The following is a 23214-nucleotide window of genomic DNA, read 5'->3' as shown; positions in this document are numbered from 1 at the left end:
AAAACAACGCCGGATTCAGGAGAACAGCGGCATTTACAGCAGCTGACAAAAAAATACATATTCATGGTAAGTGATAGGTCCTTTTTGAGTAAATTAATTCTTAATATCAGAGATCATAGCTCCTATGTATTAATTGCTGATAGCGGGTTATTGGCAGTCGCAGGTGAGTGTCGACCCTCTTTTCCCCCAGGGGATCCTTAGAGCTTTACAATCTATACTTTCTGGATTGTGGTCTCAGCCTCATGCAAGTTCCTTGCTTAGCAATATACACACCATACTGAAAAAAAAAATAACCACAACAGAGAAGGGTTTGCACTTCTCATCTCAGCATGTTTTATTATAACATCACATAAAATAGGAGGTTACAGTTGAATTGGTTCCTAGATAACATACTGCAGTGAAGCGCTCAGTGATTGTGTCTAGTAGACTATAAATAGTTAGACCCTTTGTACATGCACCCTATATATTTCCTGATCGATCATTCTATCCTTTATATTTTTTCAGATAAAATTTCTTTGTTTTCTCATTCCCCTAGTGGTGAGAGGTAGGTACTACGAGTCATCTGGCCCCTGCTTCTTCTTTTGAAATTTTCTGAACTGAGATTGTATTGCCACAGCTGCTCGCTCTGTTTCTGGGGCGTCCATGTCAATGTCAAAGTCCTCCTGAACTTTCTTCTGGTCATCTGTTAGGAGAAAGGAAAAACAAAGCAGTTAGCTATGCTGTTAAGTCACATCTGGAGAAGAATTTACTGTTTTACTGTCTAAACACCCCCACTTTAGGCATTGCTGAATGCCCAGGTCATACCAGCATGGCTATACACGATGCCTAAGAAAATGCATAACTTATATCAGCTGTACATATATCATTATATACAGAAGATGCCCAGGTTATACCAACCGTAGCTACAGTGCCTTGAAAAAGTATTCATACCCCGTGAACTTCCACATTTTCACGTTACACTCACAAACCTAAATATATTTTATAGAGATTTTATGTGATACCAACACAGAGTAGCAAGGGTTTGTGAGGTGTAATGGAAATGATACGGGGTTTTCTAAATATTTTAAAAATATAAATCTGAAAATTGTGACTTGCAAAAAACCATCCCCACCGTTACACATGGTGGTGGCAGCATCATGCTGTGTAGAGACAGGGAAGCTGGCCAGAGTTGATGGGAAGATGGATGGGGCTAAATATAGGGTAATCCTGAAGGAAAACCTGTTAGAGGCTGCAAAAGACTTGTGACTGGGGCGTAGGTTCACCTTCCAACAGGTCAACAACTCTAAACATCCTGCCAGAGCTACAATGAAGAGTTTAGATCAAAGCATATTCATATTCATATTCATGTGTGTGAACGGCCCAGTCGCAGTCCAGACTTAAAGAGAATTTGTAGAAAGACTTGAAAATTGCTGCTCACCGACGTCTCCATCCAATCTTACTGAGCGAGAGATAATTTGAAAAAATGTGGAAAAGTTCACGGGGTATGAATACTTTTTCAAGGCACTGTATATAATTATATATAGGAGATGCCCAGGTTACATCAGTTGTACAAAGCTGGTATCTATGCTCTTAGGTCACATCTGGAGAAGAAATTACTGTTTTGCCATTTCTCCTAAATACCTTCACTTGAGGCATCACCGAATGCCCAGGTTATACCAGCATGGCTATACACAATGTACAAGAAGATGCATCATTTATATCAGCTGTACATATATCATTATACACAAAATATAATACAGAAAATACCCAGGATATATCAGCATGGTCTGAGTCTTTACAGTAGAGATTTTTACATATTTACTGGATTAAGAACGACTTTCATTGAGCCCGAATGTCACCTTATAAAGCAGAGAAGCGACTCAACACATCAAAAGCGCGTCTACAGCAAAATGTCAGCGGAGTGGAAATGACAGGACGGGACGTTCAGAGATAAAGATCCGATAAGAAAACAACAGTTTCCAGGCAGAAAATTACAAGTAAAAGCCGACCGATTATCATTATTCTGCAGGCAGCGATGTACGACGATGATACCAAGATAATAACAACATGAGGCACATTATCAGAAAGACAACAACTGGTTCTGTGGATTATAGATCATGGCCTGAGGGCAAAACAACAGTTTCAAGAGGGGGTAGTAACAAGTCTTAAGTGCAGAGTGGCAAGTCCTAGGAGCAGAAAGTCCTAAGAGCTGAAAGACAAGTCCTGGGTGCAAAGTTCTCGAGAGCAGAAAGAGTAGTCTTAGAGGCATAGTGGTAAGTCCAAGAGACTGAATGACAGACCCTCAGGGAGAGTAACAAGTCCTAGGAGAAAGAAGTCATAAGGGCTGAAAGACAAATCCTAAGGATGGAGTGACAAGCCCTAAGGGCACAGTGTTAGGTCATAGATGAAGAATAACAAGTTCAGTTGGATTAGTGGTAAGTCCTAATGACTGGATGACAGGTGGAAAGAAGTCTTTTGATGAAGTTGACAGTTTCTTAGAGCAAAACTATAATTCTAGGACTTCTCATTCCTCCCCAAGGACTTGAAGTGATCTTTAGCGTAGACTGACAACTTCTATGTCCTAGGTGAAGATTGAAAAGTCCTAGATTCCTCTACTGTCCCAAGAGTAGTGGTCTGCGAGTAATTTTGGCTCCTGACCATTAAAGGTCATTGGCTGGATACAAATCATTACGGCCATGATACACTTGACACATGATGAAAGTACGTGTCCCAATACCGGTCTGATAACCGGGGACCAGGGGCTCCTACCCTGTCCCTAACGCTAGGGGTGCCCTAGCTATCCCTGTTCCCCAGGTTACTTCTGATGGTGAAGATGCTGGGGCCACGTACCTTGCTGTACTCCTGAATCAGCCCTTATCTGTCCCCTCCCCCACCCAGGGAAGCGGGGAGGAATAGTGTATATAAATACACAAACCAGACAAACAAGGAAGGACGTACAGGGATAAATGAAAATATAAAATATGCACTCACATACAGACAGAAAACACCGAAGGGATTAGGAAGATAAACAAAAATAGAAGAGGAAGAGACTATGCACACAGCAGAAACACGAAGCAACAGTCACAGAACAACTCTCCATAAACTTCTCTACCGAACACCGAATCCTCCACTCTTCACCAGGCAGTATAAAGGGAACCCGTCATGTCGTATCTACTATCTACACTGGCCCCATTGCATTGTTAGTGATGCAGACCTCATCTACAGACCTGCTCCTCAACCTCAGATCGATCCTCCCAAAACATAAAACAAGCCAGACACTCTCCTTCTCCCACCTGCTCTCCCTCTCTCTGCTTCTCCTCACTGCTGGAGACATATCTCCCAATCCTGGACCCCCACAGTTTGCACCCTCCACCAATTCCCCCACCTATCGCATCAAACCAACTGCAAACTACCACAACCTCTCTTATGCAAAACCGGTCCCCCTGACTCTCACCCCGCTGCTCCCTCTCTCTGGAGCACTGTGGAATGCACGCTTTGTCTGCAACAAGCTCCATTTTGTCCACGACCTCTTTACCTCTCGTCATCTCTCCTTCCTGGGCATCAGAGAGACATGGCTAACACCCTCTGACACTGCCTCCACTGCTGTGCTGTGTTACGGTGGCCTCCACTTCACCCACACTCCTCGCCCTGGAAACAGACATGGTGGAGGAGTGGGTCTTCTCCTCTCTAACAACTGCACCTTTAGCCCTACTCCTCCTCTTCCCTCCCTTATTCTCCCTTCTTTTGAAGTCGACTCTGTCCACATTTACTCTCCCTCCAACCTCCAAGTGGCTGTGATATACCGACCTCCGGGCCCGATCACTGCCTTTATTGACCAATTCTCCTCCTGGCTTCTTTACTTTCTCTCTGCTGACATTCCCACAATCATCATGGGCGATTTCAACCTCCCCACTGACACTCGCCAGTCAACAGCATCCAAACTCCTGTCGCTTACTTCATCATTTGGACTTACTCAGTGGTCCTCCTCAGCCACCCACACAGACGGACACACACTAGACCTGATCTTCACCCGACTCTGCTCCCTATCTAACCTCACAACCTCCCCCTACCCCTATCTGACCACCATCTACTCACATTCTCATCCCTGTCCTCCCCACCTGTCACCCATGTCCGGCAATTAGCACACCCCCGCAGAAACCTTGCACATCTAGACACTCACACACTCTCTGACTCTGTTCTACCACTGACATCCATATCCTCACTTCATGACTCAGACAGCACCACCGATTTCTACAATGCCACTCTCGCATCAGCTATTGACTCGGTCGCCCCTCTTGTGCATGGCAGAGCGCGATGAGTCAACAGGCAACCCTGGCACAACAACTTCACTAAACAGCTTCGACAAGCGTCCAGGGTTGCGGAGCGGCGTTGGAAGAAAACACATACTCAAGATGACTTCACTGCATTCAAACAAGCAACACTTGCACTCACCTTTGCTAAACAGGCCTACTTCACAACCCTCATATCCTCCCTATCCTACAACCCCAAACAGCTATTCAACACTTTTAACTCCCTCCTCCGCCCTCCTCTGCCCCCTCCGACCTCCGTCATCTCTGCTGAGGAGTTTGCCACACACTTCAAAAACAAGATTGACCAAACACGGCAAGTCTTTACTGTCCAACCACCACAACCCCTTTGTTTTCCACAGCATTTCCCTACCCCCATAACCTCCCTTCCCAACATTATGGAAAGAGACTTTACCCGTCTCCTCTCCAAATCACACCTCACCACATGTGCACTCGACCCCATCCCATTCCACCTCCTCCCCAACCTCACCCCCACACTCATCCCATCCCTAACCCATCTCTTCAACCTATCACTATCCACAATCACGCCCATCCTCAAAAAGCCATCCCTCGACCCAACCGCCTTGTCCAGCTATCGCCCCATATCGCCGCTCCCATTTGCCTCCAAACTCCTTGAGCAACATGTTCACGCTGAACTTTCCTCCCACTGTTCATCTAACTCTCTCTTCGACAACCGACAATCCGGCTTCCGCCCCCACCATTCCACCGAAACTGCCCTTACCAAAATCACCAATGACTTACTTTCAGCCAAAGCTAACAGAAAATTCTCTGTACTCCTTCTTCTTGACCTGTCCTCTGCTTTCGATACAGTTGACCATTGCCTCCTACTACAGATCCTCTCTTCCTTTGGCGTCAAAGACCTTGCCCTATCCTGGATCTCCTCATACCTTTCTAACCACACATTTAGCGTCTCCCACTCCCACACTACCTCCTCACCCCGCCCCCTCTCTGTTGGAGTCCCTCAAGGCTGTGTCCTAGGACCCCTACTCTTCTCAATCAATACCCTTGGCCTGGGACAGCTCATAAAATCCCATGGCTTCCAGTACCATCTGTACGCTGATTACACCCAGATCTACCTCTCTGGCCCAGATGTCACCTCTCTGCTGTCCAGAATCCCAGCATGTCTAGCAGCCATATCCTCCTTCTTCTCCTCTCGCTACCTCAAGCTCAATGTGAACAAAACTGAACTCATTATCTTTCCCCCATCTCGCATATCTTTCCCACCTGATATTTCTATCACAATAAATTAAATTACTCTTTCCCCTGTACCGACAATCCGCTGCCTCGGAGTACCCCTTGACTCTGCCCTGTCCTTCAAACCCCACATCCAAGCTCTCGCCACCTCCTGTCGCCTCCAGCTCAAAAATATTTCCAGAATCCGTCCTTTCCTCAACCCTCAATCTACTAAACTGCTTGTGCATGCCCTCATCATCTCCCGCCTCGACTATTGCAACATCCTCCTCTGTGGCCTACCTGCTAACAATCTCGCACCCCTCCAGTCCATCCTCAACTCTGCTGCACAACTCGTTCATCTCTCGCCTCGCTACTCCTCTGCAACCCCCCTTTGCAATCGCTTCATTGGCTCCCATTCCCCCAGCGTATCCAGTTCAAACTACTAACACTGACCTACAAAGCCATCCATAACCTCTCTCCTCCGTACATCTCTGAACTAATCTCCCGATATATTCCTTCACGTAACCTCTGGTCGTCCCAAGACCTCCTTCTCTTCTCCACACTTATTCGTTCCTCACACAATCGCCTCCAAGATTTCTCCCGAATATCCCCCGTCCTATGTAATTCTGTGCCTCAACATGTCCGATTATCCACCACACCTGCATCCTTCAGACGGAACCTGAAAACCCATCTCTTCAAACAAGCTTACAGCCTGCCATGACCTTGCTTGCTGCCATCTCAACCAACAACACCGGAGCTACTGCAACCCCCCAACCTACTGTCTCCTTCCCCGTTCCTGTAGAATGTAAGCCTGCAAGGGCAGGGTCCTCTTCCCTCCGTACCGTTCTATCATTGTTAGTTTGTTTACTGTAAGTGATACCTGTATTTGGTATGTAACCCCTTCTTATGTACAGGGCCATGGAATCAATGGCGCTATATAAATTATTAATAATAATAATAATAATAATGCAATGAGCATCACTAACAAGCTTTTTTCATTAAATTGGTGGTATTATAATGAATCTATAACATTTTATGTACTTATATCCTATATGCTCGTTTTCAGTCATAGGAGTGTGATCCTTGTATTCAGTTAGGGGCAGCGCCACATAAGTCAGGACTGGCACCGCCCAAGTATTTGAATTTGGCACCTGGCAAGCGCTGATATTAGAGGAGCGCATGGGCAGTTTTACATGGCCAGCCTCGGGTCCCTGCGCGTGCGCAGTGAGGCTGTGTAGTTCCCAGAATCACTGCGCATGCGCTGTGACGAGCAGCTCCCAGCGTGTGCGCACTGAAGTTCCCAGCTTCACTGTGTGTGGCCGGAGCCACTTGTCACAGCGCATGCGCAGCGAAGCTGGGAACTACACAGCCTCACTGCGCACACGCGGGGAGCAGCGGGTCATAGCGCATGCGCACTGAAGTTGCGAACTATACAGCCTCACTGCACACGCGCGGGGACCCGAGGTTGGCCTTTTAAAAGTGAGCATGCGCCCCACTAATATCAGCGCTCGCCGGGAGCAAAATTCAAATATGTGGGCGGCAATGTGCATCACTAACAACGCAATGGGGGCAGTGTAGATAGTAGATACGACATGACAGGTTCCCTTTAACGCTGGCAATCCAGATTGCCAGAGCAGAGAATATATAGGAGATAGTGATGTGTCCATTGGGAACGAACCAAGACAAAGAGCCGGCTCCCTGCTGTGAATGATTAGATCCCCAGTGAGAGCCACTAAATTCTTTGAATGGCTCTCACACAATGGCTCTAAAATTCCGGTGTTCCGTGGTCATAACTCCACCCACCTGATCCAAACTCTGCCCGCTCATTTATTTAATTGGCTAATTGTAAGTTGGCGGAGTTTTGGCAATGAGTGAGCGGAGTTTTGGCCGCTTCAACATCATCTTAAATATGTGTTCACCTATGGTGAACACACATTTAATAGGGATCCATTTATGATATAAAAGAGCCGGCTATTTTTGGTGAGCGGAGCCAGAAAAGCCAGATCACCAAAAAAAGTCCGACTGCCCATGACTAATAGGGTCTACATCTTCTTCTTGATTTTCTTCCTAACTATTTCATGAAAGTTTTTTTTTCTTCGAGATCCGGTGACATCTGATGAATTTCATCACACAGTTATTAGTTGCAACTTTGCTTCCAGCAAATTATTCCGTATACTTTTTTTTACCCAACTCCGAGATAAAATGAACAATGACAGCACCAGAAAATATGAGACTTCGATCTTTCTTCCCTCCAGGATGATGGAGCAGAGAGGGAGGAGGAGGAGGAAGAAGGAGGAGGAGGATGGCAGAAGCTTTACTGAAAGGCTTTGTTAAATTCCTTGAGAATCTCACCTGCTCCTCAGTTCGGTTTATATCAGAAAAAAGGACAGAGATTTATGTTCCTGACGGGGAAAGATTCCGCAAGTTCCAGGGGCAGAACACGAAGAAGCCGCGAAGGCTAAAATAGGCCATTAGCACAATGCCGGGTACGATTATGCTGATCCGTCCGCTTAGTACTAAGTATTTCATGTCGAAAAATTATATTAGAAAAATCTCCATTAAAACAGGATTAACATTTCAAAAATTCAGCAAAAATATAAATACATAGTCTTAATAGATAATATTATTAGATATATATAAAATAAATGAAAAAACATAATAAAAAGCAAAACGGAACAGCATCATAATGGCAACTGTATTGAAAAATCTGTTATTTTTACATTTGATATAAAAAAGTATTGGTTAGCTTTTTTTTTTTCCAAACAGCGCCACTATTCCCTTTAGGTTGTGCCTGGTATTGCAGCTTAGCACCATTGAAGACATAACGCATGGCCAAATATTGTGCTATTTTTGGGGAAAAACAATCCAGGAAAACCCATTAACAGCTTCAGTGTTCTTTCCCTAGGCCTCATACGCAAACACTAGAGAAACATTGAGAGTAGCAGTTGCAATTTTTGTTTTTTAATGTTTGGAATAGTCATAGGATAAATATTGCAAAAATTCAGGAAAGTTAATTACATATTTTTAAATAGTTAACATTATGCCATACATATAAGATATCACGTATAAACAAAAGAGTACACAACATTCAGGTAGAGATGAGCGAACCCGAACCGTAAAGTTCGGGGTTTGTACCGGACACCTAGTGTCTGACGCTGAACTCCGAACACGAACTTCTCCTGGAAGTCAGTTTTACAGTTCGGGAGTTCAGGGAGGAGAGAGAGAGAATTTCCAGCTCCAAAATTCGGGTCCCAATTGATTTCTATGGGGTTCGGGTTCAGGTTCAAGTTCTGGTACAGTTTTAGTACCCAAACATGGAACACTTACAGGTGTGTTTCGCCTGATGCTTTTTCAAGTGAAAAAGTACTTATTTATGCACCAGCCTTACAATGACGGTATGAAGGCAGCCGATCAAATAAATCCTTAAAGTATCACAAATACAAAGCGAATAGTAAGAAACATATACCAATATATCTGTGTAGGTCATATTCCAGCTTTCTCCTAGGATGGAGTGTGCCTCTACAGAGGAAATAAAAAGTGATGTCACTTCTGTCCGCTGGGTGCATCTCAGCTTGGTGTGAGAGGGGAACTGGTGTCATAATCACGCCATGTGCTACAGGCTGGAGCACAGAGTGCAGGTAAATACATGTAGAGATTAAGGAGGGCCCCACAAAAGAGATTGATGGAAAAACACCAAAATAGCTAAAATGTGAAAGGAGAAATAAAGTGACAAACTAATAAATCACAATAGTGAAAAGTGAGAACATTGATAGAGATACACAGATGCATAATTCCGATAAATATTAACTGATATATGGCGTAAAAAATAAATATATACATCATTGTTCTTTGAGCCGAACCCCAGAGTATAATTGGCTTGGATGGCTGGTGAATAAATAGGAACTCAGTTTACCCTTTTGTTGTTCCCTTGAAAAAGCGTCAGGCGAAACGCGCGCTGGGTGTGCGGCAACACACACCTGTAGGGTGCATATATAGAAAAATCTTTATTTTTGCCCTTTACATAAAGGTGTGTTTTCCATGAACACAGGGTTTGCCGTTTTTTTTTTGGAAACAGCGCCACTCTTGATTCTAGGCGGTGCCAGGTATTGCAGTTCAGTCCCAGATCCATGAACAAGAATGGAGCTTTTTTTAGCCAACCAATTTAAGGTTTCAGTTTTTTACTTTTTCCTAGACCCCAGACTGACACATTAGGGGAATATTTATGGGTGAAGTTGCACTTGATGCCCCTAGGAATTTTTCTTTTTCCTGGATTAATTTATATATTTACAGACAATGTTTTTTTGTACACTTTTTTTTTAACTTTTAATTTATTTCCTTTTTAAGTAGGGTTTGAATAACAAAATAATAGGATTAAAATAAATAAACTTCGAATACTAACGTAGATAAGGAGCTAACAGTGACTATTTTTTTCCACATTATGTGCAGTTCAGAGGAAGAAAAAAAATGTGTTTAATGTGCCGAAATCCAAAGGCAAAAGTGAGGATTAATGATACTATAATGTCAACTACCACGAAGAAAAGTGACCTCACAATCATTATCTCAGCCAACCTCGGAGTGCCGCGGGCAAGCAATGCAGTAAAAGCAATGGGGAGGTCATCTGCCGGTGGCCTGTGGGGGGGGATCATTTTGCTTCACAAAGACGTATAAAAATGGGGAAGAACTTTGTGGCTAATTTATGTCGCTATAAAAAATAAACTTAAAATAGGCATTTTTAGTTGTATTATACTACTTTATGTTTTCTACTTCTTGGTCAGATTTAAAGGGAATGTCCAAGATTAGGAAAACATGGCTTCTTTTCTTTAAACTTTAATTGAGCTGCAATACCAGCCACGACATTTGGACAGGTGTTTCTGGAACCCTGGTCAAATTTTACAAATGAAACATATTTTTTTAATAAGTTCCTTTATTTTTATTGAGGCTCATGCACAAGCCAAAAGTGGCACACACAGTCCCTAGAAGTCACACTTTCTATAAGAAACAATTTCTCTGGGCGAGAATACCTATGTAAGGCGACCACCGATGCCGTAGAGGCCCGTAATTGTCTTAGTAGGGTTTTATGGGCCCACCATACCCCCAACAAGCCCAATATTATTTGTATTATGATCTTTCTTTCTTATCATTGCGTATTATCCATAAGATCCAATAGGATATTTAGGACTCATCCTATAAATGTAGACTCTAGTTGTAAGTGTTTGACTCCAAGATCACCTCTAATTGGTGGTTGTCTTCTTCTAGACTTGAGTGAGTCCCTTGGTCTACACAAGGATTCTCTGGTATTCTGGGAGGGCCAATCCATATTACAAACTCAAAGCAATCCAATTCTTTTTCAAAAATTTTTAAGATGTATAAAAGTGAAGTATGTCCAGGCAGACCCAATTCATATTCTCCAAAAACGGCAATTCTGCGTGTAGACTACCAAAATGATGTCTTCTCCACAGAACGTAGGTACTTCCTACGTTACATTAGACCCATTTCTTCTGTTATCTCTACTCTTCCCATTTCCAAAAATGTTTCATGCCTTTCCAAACACCCCTCCCTTCAAAAAAAAAAAACCCTTCAAACCCCTTCATATATATGTATCACGTCAGATCATAAATTTGTCCTTCACAAGTCAAAAATGTAGATTGTGATCTGAAAAGGCTATCCAAAGAGGAGAGAAATAATTTCTTCTAGACAGTGGAGGATCAATCCACCTCATCATCTGACGATTGATGTTAACACATAAAAGGTAATTTGAAAGAAATATCTGAGAGATTGATGAATATCCAAGGTTGGTGGGGGGAAGGGGGGGAAGAACAGACAGGCTCGCTTCATGTAAATGATGAGTAAAGTGTCAGGGTGGCTGTAACTTTTTGGCTTTTCTTAGAGCTGTGGTCTCAGATTTGGAGCATCTCTTGAACGTTTTTTGATGATATGTATTCCAATGGGGTAGGACAACATTTTGACTACAGCCTTAGCCCAATGCTGCACCCACATGGGAAGATCGTCAACTTTTATGGCTAGGTCGGCCCATCCTGAGATGTCCTTTGAGCCACAGTTTCGCCATAAGTAACATGAGAAATTTTACCGGTTTCTTGTCAATAAGCTTTTGCTCATCCGTTTTTTTTTACATTAATACAAAGGCCCCTAAATATTGAAAAAGATGGCACATTGCCCATGCAGTCCATCGCAAACAATTCAGCTCCTGCTACGTGTCTCTTAGATAGGCATTAGGCAGTGTTCACACAGGCAATGCGGTTTGCTTTCATAAAACTCCATGGGAGTTACATTGTTATTAAGTTCTTATATTATATTGTCTTGCTTTACCAATCAAATATGTAAGAACTATCTCTTTATACCCTGTCTACGAACAGGTATCTGATTATCACCTTAATCTGGTATGTTTTGTTTCTTTTTGAAAAAGTTAATAAAAATTATATATTAAAAAAAAAAAAAAAAAACTTCATGGGATTCAAAACCAAAACAGCCTCTTCTGGGCCCAAGGTATAACAGCAAACAAGCAGTTCATTCAGCAGGCACTTATGTGTCAGTGTGGGCTCACCAGAACAGATTATAGTCCTTTCTCCCAGAGCAAACTTAGAACAGAACAGGTTGCAGCTCCAACAGACAGACTGCTCAGCTTTCCTAGCTGACCAGTGCATTCAGAGACAGACCATGGCTTGTCTCTCCCAGCTACAACTCACATTTTGGCTGGTCACTCATCAGCTTCCCCACATTCCACTCTGCTCAACCCCCGGCAGACTGATACCAGGTAAACCCATTTCCTGGTTCATAAACAAAGCTAGCCAGGTGCATCTAATTAAGGCATGCAGTGCCAGGATTTAGCCAGTCCTACCTGGCTTTGCTACAGTGCCAAATTTAGAAACCATACAGAATGATGTTGAAATAATAGTGTCACTCATTTGCCAAAAGACACTTTCATACAGAAACCTAAAAAACTATGCTACATACTGTCACCACCGACTTACACTACAAAAATAATAACCTGTACAGTATCTATTATCGCCATACTGCGCTGAAATAATACCAACATACCAAATCAATGTGCAGCTGAATCAGTCGTTTCCGTTGGGGAGGGAGTCCTGTTGGGAAGTCAATCTGTGCCAATACTTATGTCGTTTTCTCTATATACTGGCAGTTTCACTACTTGTTCTGTGTAGTTTCTGCATGCTGCTGTGCTTTCCCATCTTCCCAAGGTATATTGTCCTCCAGAGACCCTTTGACATTTGAATGTATATGTCTTAATTTAAATGATCTGTTTTTTTCTTGTCTTTTCCAGGACTCAAATGCAGAATTTGTGGTATGGAAGGCAGAAACTCTAACAGTGAGCCACAGGCTGTACTGTTGTGCATGAGCTGATTTTCTCTTCCGTTTGTCTCGTAGAAAAACTTAGACCTCACAGATATTTACTTAAAAATAATAAGTTATGTGAGCATTTGTGTATACAGTATGTGTGTACTATATATGTGTCTGTGTAACGGGTGTGCATTATGTGTGTGTAATGAATATGCACGAGTTTGTATAAGCATAGCGGAGGGGGCGGTCCGGACACACATCCTGCATAGGGACCCTTCATAGTCAATGTCCGTCCCTGCAACAGAGTGACCAAATAGCTGCTCTGTATATCACAATACCGCATACAACCTCTAAATAATAACGCTATATAACTATTAGGATTTGTAGAGGTCACAAGTCTCGGGTGCCAGGTTTTCACTCTTGCCCATTTCAGCGGGGTCGGCTGTGATGCGTTGGATGTTTGTCCCAAAGTACAGAATAAATCCAGAATTACTAATAATCCCGCACCTCATTTGTGCTAAACATGACGGATTGGAGTATATATGGACGCGCTAACATTTCGCAAGCGATAATCCTTCCATTTTTTAACTACGCTGGTACCACGGAATAAAATACATCTTGGATATCCGATATCACCCCAAATGGGTCACAGTCTGACACTGAGCCCAACACAAAAGCCTCTGCGCTGCGGCAGACTGTGCTGACTGTAATCATGACGAGTGGCGGTTATCCCCTGACAACGGGAGGACTGTATATATATATTCATTCTTCCCGCTGACCTTGCCTCTAATAATATTATATTCTTATCTCCGCTCTACTACTTCATCTATTTTCACCACATGTAATAATCTAACAGAACAGCATTATTTTCTCCTGACATATGAAAAATGGCCCCGTAAGGCGATTATTAAAGAGCGTACAATAGCGGATGTACGCGGCACACAGATTTTATGCTGTTCAGCGTAATATATTGGCGTTCATAAAGACTAACTCCGGACAGAAATTATGTTTTAGCTCTGAGCTCAATTGCTCCCAGCTGAACCTTTTTTTTCAACAATCTCCCCTCATTCAGCTGATCACGCATGTGTCTCCAATGGGGAGAGGTCAGTAGGCTGCTGACAGACACCTTTGAAATAAAGGATAATGTATGCTGAAATAAAACATGCCCATTTGTCCCCCTTTTCCCAACATGCTGAAAAAACGTTTCATACACCGAGATGAGCGAACCTAATCGTAAAAAATCAAATTCATTTTGAACTTACGGAAATATTCAGACTCATTAGAATCTGAATGTTTCAAGATTTGATCTCCACCATCCACTTGGCTGCCATTTTATTGAATTCTTTCGAGGATGAAAAGGAATTTAAGAATAAAAAAAATATTATACTCACCTGCCCGGCCACCGCAGCTCCCAGCACCGTCCTCTGCTCGCCCAAGATTTGCTTCCTGATTACCTTTTCCCTCTTGGTTTTTCAACCGGTTTTATGTCTGATCCGTAGGGAACGGAGGACTGGACGAGGACCAGCAGCAAGACAGGTTTAGGGTGGGTCAAGAACGGGTTAGTATAATCTTTTGCTAGTTTTAGCCCTTTCTCTCGGTCCTCTGTTTATTATGCTTTGGTGGTTTTTCAGAGCAGCTTTGATTCGGACTGAAAATCTGCTTAAAATAAATTTCAGGAGATTCGCTCATCTCTAAACATTCACGTAAGATTATTCGTCTGTCTCACCAAAAATCAGCTGGTTTGGCCAACGCAAGTCTTCTTCTGTCTTCAGATTCTAGAACTTGGAACTTCCTGTCAGCCATACTGTCTGCCAAGGGGCTAATTTGTCTGTCACCAGGTAACCGGCAGGTCCGGCAGAGCCTACAAGTCTGTATCAGTTTTGGTATCTCCTCTTCTTCAAACTGTCAACTGTTCCTGGCAAACAATAAGTGTTGACCAACTCAATTCTCATCCTTGTCAAGTTCTCGAAACCCCAACCCTTTCCTAACAGCTGTTATCACACCATGTCCAGTCTTCGGTCTAGGGTTTATTGGTCTTCCATAATGCAAGGACAAGCTGGGCCTTGTACTGTAGATCCTTTGACAGATACTTAAGATATTGATATTTGATCAAGTTACTAGAAATACATTTTAAAGGAACACTTCATGGTCCACAGAGAAAAATCACAGGGCAGCTTTCATTTCTTAACTAGAGATGAGCGTTGTTCTACTCGAACTGTTCGCCAATCTCAAATTCGAGCTGTTTTGGGCGGTGTTCGAGCCGTTCGGCGAACACGAACAATTTGAGAAAAATTCGGCTGTTCGAGGTTATGTTCGATAACTGTTCGTGCACCAAAATCATAACTGGATTTTTTCTCAGTAATGATGAAAATTAATGTTAATACGCAGTTTGAGTGTACAGCGGGGTGGGGGGAGGGGCAGGGGATGGATCTCTGCAGGAACAATGAAGATCTCCATTTTTTTTTTCTCTTTCCCGCATTTACAGTGGGGAGGTGCAATCTGTCAGCCTATCAGCAGCGCACACACGGAGCGAAGTGCTTTTTTTCACACAAGCAAGGGCATGTGTCATTGGCAGTGTATGTCACATGTCCTTGCCCTATAAGACCAAGCCATTTTCCCCGTCGCCACCATTTTCTCACTGCTGCAGCTTTGTTAGACGGCACCGCTGTTGCTGTGTGCGCTATACCTTGTTAATTTCAAGCCAATTTTCGCACAAATCTACAGATAGCTTGGGAGTAGGGAATAGTTGTGATTGCAGTCCTTTTAAGGACTAGGTTACAGCATTTCCTACGACTTTTATCAGGCAGGTCTGTGCTCTTAAATAGATAGATTGTGGGAGTAAAGACTAATTGTAATTGGAGTCCTTTTCAGGACTAGGTTACATCAGTTCCTATCAGTTTTTGCCAGGCAGGTCTGTGCCAGTGCTGTGCAAGTTTTTTTCACAGCATTTGGCTGAATCTAGCAAAGCTAATCCTTTTTGGCCTATTGCAGAGTGTGTTAGTCAGTGGAGTAGCCTATCTGTGTTGCAAGATATACCACCTGTGTATAGAATACCAATTTTTTTACTGCACCTAGTGAAGTAAAATCTTTTGGGCATAGCATCATTCTATTAGTCCATCTATACTGACCTCCATCAGGTTGCAAACTGAATATAATTTTTTTCTGCATCTAGCTCTGAAAAAATATTGGGCTTCTAGCTGTGTGTGGGACTTGTTGTATTAGTCCATCTATACTGACCTCCATCAGGTTGCAAACTGAATATATTTTTTTCTGCATCTACCTCTGAAAAAATATTGGGCTTCTAGCTGTGTGTGGGACTTGTTGCATTAGTCCATCTATACTGACCTCCATCAGGTTGCAAACTGAATATATTTTTTTCTGCATCTACCTCTGAAAAAATATTGGGCTTCTAGCTGTGTGTGGGACTTGTTCTATTAATCCATCTATACAGACCTCCATCAGGTTGCAAACTGAATATATTTTTTTCTGCATCTACCTCTGAAAAAATATTGGGCTTCTAGCTGTGTGTGGGACTTGTTGTATTAGTCCATCTATACTGACCTCCATCAGGTTGCAAACTGAATATATTTTTTTCTGCATCTACCTCTGAAAAAATATTGGGCTTCTAGCTGTGTGTGGGACTTGTTCTATTAATCCATCTATACAGACCTCCATCAGGTTGCAAACTGAATATATTTTTTTCTGCATCTACCTCTGAAAAAATATGTGGCCTTCTAGCAGTGTGTGGGACTTTCTCTATTAGTCCATCTATACTGACCTCCATCAGGTTGCAAACTGAATATAATTTTTTTCTGCATCTAGCTCTGAAAAAATATTTGGCCTTCTAGCAGTGTGTGGGACTTTCTCTATTAGTCCATCTATACTGACCTCCATCAGGTTGCAAATTAAAAATAATTTTTATCTGCATCTACAGTACCTCTGAAAAAATATTTGGGCTTCTAGCTGTGTGTGGGACTTGTTCTATTAGTCCATCTATACTGACCTCCATTAGGTTGCAAATTGAATATAATTTTTATCTGCATCTAGCTCTGAAAAAATATTTGGCCTTCTAGCATTGTGTGGGACTTTCTCTATTAGTCCATCTATACTGACCTCCATCAGGTTGCAAATTGAATATAATTTTTATCTGCATCTAGCTCTGAAAAAATATTTGGCCTTCTAGCAGTGTGTGGGACTTTCTCTATTAGTCCATCTATACTGACCTCCATCAGGTTGCAAATTAAAAATAATTTTTATCTGCATCTACCTCTGAAAAAATATTTGGGCTTCTAGCTGTGTTTGGGACTTGTTCTATTACTCCATCTATACTGACCTCCATCAGGTTGCAAACTGAATATATTTTTTTCTGCATCTACCTCTGAAAAAATATTGGGCTTCTAGCTGTGTGTGGGACTTGTTGTATTAGTCCATCTATACTGACCTCCATCAGGTTGCAAATTAAAAATAATTTTTATCTGCATCTACAGTACCTCTGAAAAAATATTTGGGCTTCTAGCTGTGTGTGGGACTTGTTCTATTAGTCCATCTATACTGACCTCCATCAGGTTGCAAATTGAATATAATTTTTATCTGCATCTAGCTCTGAAAAAATATTTGGCCTTCTAGCAGTGTGTGAGACTTTCTCTATTAGTCCATCTATACTGACCTCCATCAGGTTGCAAATTAAAAATAATTTTTATCTGCATCTAGCTCTGAAAAAATATTTGGCCTTCTAGCAGTGTGTGGGACTTTCTCTATTAGTCCATCTATACTGACCTCCATCAGGTTGCAAATTAAAAATAATTTTTATCTGCATCTACCTCTGAAAAAATATTTGGGCTTCTAGCTGTGTGTGGGACTTGTTCTATTAATCCATCTATACAGACCTCCATCAGGTTGCAAACTGAATATAATTTTTTTCTGCATCTAGCTCTGAAAAAATATTTGGCCTTCTAGCAGTGTGTGGGACTTGTTCTATTAGTCCACCTATACTGACCTCCATCAGGTTGCAAATTCAAAATAATTTTTTGTCTGCATCTAGCTCTGAAAAAATATTTGGCCTTCTAGCAGTGTGTGGGACTTTCTCTATTAGTCCATCTATACTGACCTCCATCAGGTTGCAAACTGAATATATTTTTTTTCTGCATCTACCTCTGAAAAAATATTGGGCTTGTAGCTGTGTGTGGGACTTGTTCTATTAATCCATCTATACAGACCTCCATCAGGTTGCAAACTGAATAAAAAAATTTTCTGCATCTACCTCTGAAAAAATATTTGGGCTTCTAGCTGTGTGTGGGACTTGTTCTATTAGTCCATCTATACTGACCTCCATCAGGAAAAAATAATTTTTTTCTGCATCTAACCCAGCCAATAGTTTTGGCCTAATACCACAGTTTGGCCACTCAGCTCTGCTCGGTTCCCATCCATTGTTTTTTTGTGCAAACAACTCCAGAGTTGTGAATTAGTTAACCACCAAAATGAGTGGAAAAAGGCCTGCTGCTGGTGGAAAGGGGAATAGGCGTGTTGGGAAGGGGAAAAAAGGTTGTGTCCGTGGGGTAGGTGTTAAAGCAACAGTAACATCTGCAGAAGAAAGACCATCTTCCAGCCAAACTAAAATGTCTACTTCTTTTAGCGGACAATGTGATAAGATCCCTTTCTTACGGCCACGCCAATCGCTACAAATTCCAGATGAGGCACAAAAACAGCAGGTGCTTCAACGGATATCAAGTGCTCCTTTAAGTGGGCTCTCCTCCACATCAACTTCAACATCACAAATACTCCAGTCCTCAAAGGTGTCACCCCAATCGCACTTGCTTCCTCACAGCTCCCAAATCTCCAGCTGCCCGTCTGAGTATGAGGTAGAACAGATGGTTGAGTCTGCAGAGCTGTTTACTCATACTATAGCCTGGGAATCAGAGGTCGACTCCAGCGCTTCTGTGAATCCAGACGAGGAAATGATCTGCACTGATGCCCAGAATCTTTATGAGTCGGATCCAGGACCAGACGCAGAAGGTTCTGACCATAATGTAGACCCTCATTCCCAAACTGTAACTCCTGTTGGTGGAGACAATGAGGAAGACGATGATAAGACTCAAATACCTGATTGGAGCGACAACTTTAGTTTTTTGTCAGGGCAGGAACAGGTTGGCTCTGAGGACGACGGGTGTGATAACGCACAGGGTGATGATGATGAGGTTGGAGATTCCACTTACTGTCAACCCACAGTCAGCCAAGAGATGAGGTCAGCAGAGGAGGTGGAGGAAGATGCTAGTGACGATGAGGTCAGGTTGCGCCTTCCTGGACAGAGACGTAGTACTGGAAGCTCGTCAACAACTGCATCCTCAAACACAACTCTGCCTCTCACCACAAGTCGTGGTGGCTCTTCAGGTCGCATGGGTGCTAAGCCTTGCATAGCCTGGGCATTTTTTCAGATCGATAAAGATGACCCAACTCGTGTTATCTGTAACATTTGTCAGCAAAAGCTAAGTAGAGGCCAAAAAATACATAGTTTGAGTACTTCATGCATGAACCGGCACATGGACATGAAGCATAAGTTGCAGTGGGAAGCTCAGTGTGCTACAATGCGGCCTAGCCGGCCGGGCCAACCACCGTCTGCCATATCTTGTGCATCCGCGGCCTCTTCATCCTCTGTGACTGGGGGGACAGCAGTCACACCTGTTTTGGGGCGCAGACCTGCCACCTCTTTACCCGCAACAGCCAGCGTGATTGGCAGGTCATCATTTTCTTTGGAGGTGGTAACACCAGCTGGTGTTGAGCGCTGTCCGACATCGATAGCACCACCTTTGGATCAAGGCAACCTAACATGTCCGCCTGCATCTTCCTCACAGACCGGCAGTTTGCCGGGGACACCCTTATCAACCCCGTCTAAGCACAATAGCCAGCCCTCGGTCCCTCAGATGTGGACAAGTAAAAGACCATTTCCTCCTAGCCATGAGAAAGCTAAGAGGTTGAATTTCACCATCTGCAAGCTCTTGGCTGCAGAAATGCTGCCTTTCCGCCTGGTGGACACAGAGGATTTTCGAGACCTTATGTCCGTCGCAGTGCCCCAGTACCAGATGCCCAGTCGGCACTACTTCTCAAAGAAAGGTGTGCCTGCGCTCCACCAGCATGTCGCACACAACATCACCGCTTCTTTGAGAAACTCTGTGTGTGACAGGGTGCATTTCACCACAGACACTTGGACGAGTAGGCATGGACAGGGGCGTTACATGTCGCTGACTGGGCACTGGGTAACTATGGTGACAGCAGGACAAGGGGCTGCTGTCCAAGTCTTGCCGTCCCCACGAGTTGTGCGTCAATCCTCTTTATGTCAAAGTTCCTCCACTGCTTCTGCCTCCTCAACCTCCTCTCGGTCTTCCACCTGCACCCAAAGCCTGTCTGGCCATGCCACAAGCTTTCTAACTGCGCAGAAGGGATCCTGCACACCTCCTTACTATGCTGGCAGTAGGGCTCAACGTCATCAGGCGGTTTTTACATTGAAATGTCTGGGAAATGTGAGTCACACAGCTGAGGAGTTGTGGTCAGCTCTGGAGAACCAATTTCATGAATGGTTGTCTCCACTGGACCTGAAACTAGGGAAGGCCGTGTGCGACAATGCTGCAAACCTGGGTGCGGCCCTTCGCCGGGGCAATGTCACACACGTGCCTTGTATGGCTCACGTGTTGAACCTGGTTGTCCAGCAATTTTTAGCCCACTATCCCAGACTAGATGGCCTTCTGCAGAGGGCACGGTCGCTGTGTGCTCACTTCCGCCGTTCGCATCCCGCAGCTCAGCGACTTACATCTCTACAGAAGTCGTTGGGCCTGCCACTTCACCGGCTAAAATGCGATGTGCCTACCCGGTGGAATTCAACTCTGCACATGTTGCAGCGACTGTGGCAGCACCGACAAGCCCTGGTGCAATACGTTCTGACGTATAGCCTGGGCCAACGAGATCCAGAGGTGGGGCAAATCACGCTGGAGGAGTGGTCTCAGATCAGGGACCTATGCACCCTTCTGCACAGTTTTGAAATGGCGACGAAGATGTTTAGTGCTGACGATGCCATTATCAGCATGACTATTCCGGTGATTTACATGCTGGAGCACAAGTTAAACAGAATTCGGAGTCAGGTGGTGGCACAAGAGGAGGTGGAGGAAGTAGAGGAGGAGGAGTTGTATGCGGAAGGGCTAACATCTGCAAGGTCCAGACGGTCGGCAGCACCAAGGCGGCAGGCATGTGAGGGTGGGGGAGATGGTTTTACCAGGGCGCATGGTAGCAGCCAAACTAGTGAGGAAGGTGCAGGAGCCCAGGAAGAAGTGGAGGACGAACTGATGGAAGACTCATCAGATGAGGGAGACCTTGATCACATTTCTGTTGTGCGAGGTTGGGGGGAGAGGACAGAGGAAGGAAGCATGATTGTTACCTCGCCACCAACACAACAGGGACTTGGTGCTCCTGGATGCGCAACACACATGAGTGCCTTCTTGCTGCACTACCTGCAACATGACCCTCGAATTGTGAGAATTAGAAATAATCCTGACTACTGGGTTGCCACACTGTTAGATCCCCGGTACAAAAGTAAATTTGCAGAAATTATTCCTGCCATAGAAAGGGATGCACGCATGCAGGAGTATCAGCAGAGACTGTTGCAGAATCTTACATGTGCTTTTCCACAAAATACCAGTGGTGCACGTAGTGAATCTCACAGTTCCAACTTGCCAACCGTGGGACCGTCAAGTGTTCAGCACTCAAACCGTAACAGAACCACAGTATCTGCTGGTAACATCAATTTTGCGGAATCATTTCACCACTTTTTTAGCCCATCCTTTGCAAGGCCACAGGAGACAAGAAGTCTGACACATAGTCAACGCCTAGAGACGATGGTACAGGAGTATCTCCAAGTAAACATTGAAGCCACGACTGTGTCACTGGACCCTTGCTCTTTTTGGGCTTCCAATCTGGATAAATGGCCGGAGCTAGCCACTTACGCCTTGGAGATCTTGTCATGCCCCGCAGCCAGCGTTCTGTCTGAACGTGTGTTCAGCGCTGCTGGTGGTGTGGTGACAGATAAGCGCACGCGGCTCTCCACTGATAATGTAGACAGACTCACGTTCATAAAGATGAACAAATCATGGATCTGAAACGACTTTTCTACCCCTGTGTCATCCTGGGGAGAGTAAAAGCTTGATGATTGGTTAAAATCACCCTACCAACCGTTTTAAGCTTTCAAATTACTAATCATGTTTATCTGTATCTTGGCTGGAAAATAATTTGGGCTTTGTAGCAGTTTGCAGCACTGATTCTATTAGGCCATCTATAATAAGCTCCACCAGATTTAAAATTACTAATCATGTTTATCTGTATCTTGACTGGAAAATAATTTGGGCTTTGTAGCAGTGTGCAGCACTGATCCTATTAGGCCATCTATACTAAAGCTTCACCAGATTTAAAATTAATAATAATTTTTAGCTGCATCTAGCCCGGAAAATAATTTTGGGGCTCCGAGATGCGCAAGACACATAAGTGCCTTCTTGCTGCACTACCTGCAGCATGACCCTCATATTGTCAGAATTCGAAGTAATCATGACTACTGGGTTGCCACACTCTTAGATCCCCCAAACTTTTCGATCAACCTTTTCATTTTAATAAAGACCAAAAAAATGGTAATTTTTGAAATTATAAGCATTAGCAGGTTGTTAGAAACTGAAATCAAACAGTTTTCAACTCAAAACTTTATTCTAGGTGATGTTACATTTTCACATAGGACCCCTTGTTCGAAAGGAGCTTCTGAACTCTCTCGTCCATTGAATTTGTCAGGTTTTGGATGGTTTCTGCTTCAATTGTTTTGCATGAGGACAGAATACCCTCCCAGAGCTGTTGCTTAGATGTGAACTGCCTCCCGCCATAATAGACACTCCTTTTAATGATGCTCCAAAGGTTCTGAATGGGGTAGAGGTCAGGGGAGCATGGGGGTCACACCATAAGTTTGTCCCCTTTTATGCCGATATCAGCCAGAGATGCAGATGTTTTATGTGCAGCATGAGATGGTGCATTATCATGCAAAAAAATGATCTTGCTGTGAAATACACGGTTCTTCTTCTTGAACCATGGCAGGAAGTGCTGTTTGAGAAAATCCACATACATTATGGAGTTCATCTTTAGCGCCTTCAGGGATCCTAAAGGGGCCGACAATCTCTCTCCCCATGATTCCAGCCCAAAACATTACTCCACCTCCTCCTTGTTGGCGCTGTAGCCGTGTTTGCGTGGGGTGTCCATCAACCAGCCATCCTCCACTCCATCCATCTGGACCATCGAGCGCTGCACGGCACTCATCCGTGAACAAAACAGTTTTGAAATCAGTCTTCATGTAATGTTTGGCCCACTGGAGCCATTTCTGCTTGTGTGAAATGGATAGAGG

The 23214-nt window shown here is 43.7% G+C and overlaps 1 long non-coding RNA gene across 1 annotated transcript in view; it reads right to left on the bottom strand.

Moving 5' to 3' along the window:
* Positions 1-648: 648 nt before the first annotated feature.
* The window catches only part of LOC141253080 (uncharacterized), a 101871-nt gene continuing 79305 nt past the window's right edge, over positions 649-23214 (bottom strand). Inside the window, exon 4 of the long non-coding RNA XR_012314220.1 lies at positions 649-682. This is a non-coding gene — a long non-coding RNA (uncharacterized lncRNA). The remainder of the gene's footprint in view (positions 683-23214) is intronic.

This window comes from Phyllobates terribilis, unplaced genomic scaffold, assembly GCF_046119375.1.
Source record: "Phyllobates terribilis strain yellow unplaced genomic scaffold, ASM4611937v1 Scaffold_2__4_contigs__length_985480577, whole genome shotgun sequence".
Classification (NCBI taxonomy): domain Eukaryota; kingdom Metazoa; phylum Chordata; class Amphibia; order Anura; family Dendrobatidae; genus Phyllobates; species Phyllobates terribilis.
The sequence above is the reverse complement of the archived record's forward strand: the minus strand, read 5'-3'. Positions and strand labels throughout refer to the sequence as shown.